The 2,500-nt window shown below is 54.3% G+C and overlaps 1 pseudogene; it reads right to left on the bottom strand.

Annotated features, from left to right (window-relative positions):
• Positions 1–2,071: 2,071 nt before the first annotated feature.
• LOC137329021 (U2 spliceosomal RNA) lies at positions 2,072–2,188 on the bottom strand (annotated as a pseudogene).
• Between the last annotated feature and the right edge of the window lie 312 nt (positions 2,189–2,500).

Here is a 2,500-nt window from a genome sequence, read left to right as displayed (position 1 = left end):
GTAATGACACTGCTTTGCAGCTGACCATGTCCACTGATTTGTGACGCCCGTATGGAGGCTGATATCTCAGGAGGGCCGAGGCCGATTTCCTCCGGGGACGGCTCGTCGCGTGCGGCAGGACGAGGCGCAGCGGACGGTACCGAGCGCTCGGAGGTGCGGCGCTGCCCGCCGGAGGTACAGCGAAAGGCTGCAAACCGCTTTCCGCCTGCTAACTCGGCGGCCGTCAGACCGACCGACTCCGCTTTACCACCGGAGCTAGAGTCGGGCAAGGGGCACCGAAAGGTACCGGAAGGATCGCGTTCGCACGACGGGAAGTCGACTAGCGGGCCGCCGAAAGCGAGCCGGGGGCCCCCGGTTTTTCTGTCCCACCTGGAGACTGATATCTCAGGAAGGCCGAGGCCGATTTCCTCCGGGTACGGCTCGTCGCGTGCGGCCGGACCAGGCGCAGCGGACGGTAGCGAGCGGTCGGAGGTGCGGCGCTGCCCGCCGGAGGTACAGCGAAAGTCTGCGAACCGCTTTCCGCCTCCTCTCACCGCACGGCTCTCCATTTCACCCACTGGCGGATTTTCACCCTCCGACTGCTCGCTACCGTCCGCTGCGCCTGGTCCGGGCCCTGTCCGTTGTCATGTTAATGGCAGAGCGGGGCAGGACTGCTTTCACCAGGAACCCGGTTTTCTGGGTCAGAGGTTCCAGGGGACCTGTTTTGTGCGGACTTCCCTGTGTCCGTCCCTCCATGCCTTCCCCCCAGGACTTCCTTCTGAACACCTTTGTCGTTTAAAATAATAATAATAAATAATATGTGTGTGTGTGTGTGTGTGTCGGTGTCAGTATCAGTCAGTCAGTCAGTGTCTCTCTCTCTCTCTCCCTCACACTCAGAGCTGCTGTGGAAGGAAACTTTTTTAAAAAGAACTTGCATATTGAAAGAAAGATGTGTCTCAAGCTGCCGGGCCCTGTCCATTGTCATGTCAATGGCAGGACTGCTTTCACCAGGAACCCGGTTTTGTGGGTCAGAGGTTCCAAAGGACCTGTTTTGTGCGGACTTCCCTGTGTCCGTCCCTCCCTGCCTGCCTTCCCCCCAGGACTTCCTTCTGAACAGCTTTGTCGTTTAAAATAATAATAAATAATATGTGTGTGTGTGTGTCGGTGTCAGTATCAGTCAGTGAGTCAGTGTCTCTCTCTCTCTCTCTCTCTCTCTCACTCAGAGCTGCTGTGGAAGGAAACTTTTTTAAAAAGAACTTGCTTATTGAAAGAAAGATGTGTCTCAAGCTGCCGGGCCCTGTCCATTGTCCTGTCAATGGCAGGACTGCTTTCACCAGGAACCCGGTTTTGTGGGTCAGAGGTTCCAGGGGACCTGTTTTGTGCGGACTTCCCTGTGTCCGTCCCTCCCTGCCTGCCTTCCCCCCAGGACTTCCTTCTGAACACCTTTGTCGTTTCAGCGAGGGCCAAAAGCCTGCCTGTGAAAGGGAAGGATCAGCCGGTCAGCCCCCTGTTGGTCGCTGCTGCCAGTGCAGCAGGCGTGCGTGTGTATTCGGCCTCGTGTCCAGGTCCCTCAGGGACTTGAGGCAACTCTCCCCGGTGGTCTTGTGGTCAGGACCGGGCTTCGAATCCCGGTCGGGGGGGATGGCTTTCTGCTGCAGATTAATTGGCACCTCTGAAAGAAAGTCTCCCCTCCTGAGCGTAAAGCTCCACCCTTAACCACCACCGCCGCCTTTTCCACCCCTTGACAAACAGACAGACAGACAGACAGACAGTCAGTCCAGTTCGGGAGCGCAGCTTTCATTTGGAAGCAGACCCTGCTTGTTTAAAGTCAACGACGCCAAGTTATTTTGCACTTTGAATTATATCGCTACGTGCGAGCGGCACTCAGCCTTGGAGAAGAAAAAAATACCACTGAGCTGAGAAAGGTCTTTTTAAAACGGTTTCCTTCCACAGCAGCTCTGAGTGAGAGAGAGAGAGAGAGAGAGAGATATCAGCTTTATTCTCAGTAATAATACACACACACACACACACACACACACACACACAGAGACACTGGGAAAGAGCTGTTTTTCCTTTTGAATATCTCCCCACAGGGAGCTGCACCGTTCCCAGAAACACTGCAATACTGGGTCGATGCGTGGAGTGGACGGAGCAAGCCCCTATTCCATCTCCCTGTTCTAAAAATCAATTTAAAATAATAATAAATAATATGTGTGTGTGTGTGTGTGTGTGTGTGTGTGTCGGTGTCAGTATCAGTCAGTCAGTCAGTGTCTCTCTCTCTCTCTCCCTCACACTCAGAGCTGCTGTGGAAGGAAACTTTTTTAAAAAGAACTTGCATATTGAAAGAAAGATGTGTCTCAAGCTGCCGGGCCCTGTCCATTGTCCTGTCAATGGCAGGACTGCTTTCACCAGGAACCCGGTTTTGTGGGTCAGAGGTTCCAAAGGACCTGTTTTGTGCGGACTTCCCTGTGTCCGTCCCTCCCTGCCTGCCTTCCCCCCAGGACTTCCTTCTGAACAGCTT

This window comes from Heptranchias perlo, chromosome 12 (assembly GCF_035084215.1).
Source record: "Heptranchias perlo isolate sHepPer1 chromosome 12, sHepPer1.hap1, whole genome shotgun sequence".
NCBI lineage: Eukaryota > Metazoa > Chordata > Chondrichthyes > Hexanchiformes > Hexanchidae > Heptranchias > Heptranchias perlo.
This window is presented reverse-complemented; position numbering and strand designations above follow the sequence as displayed.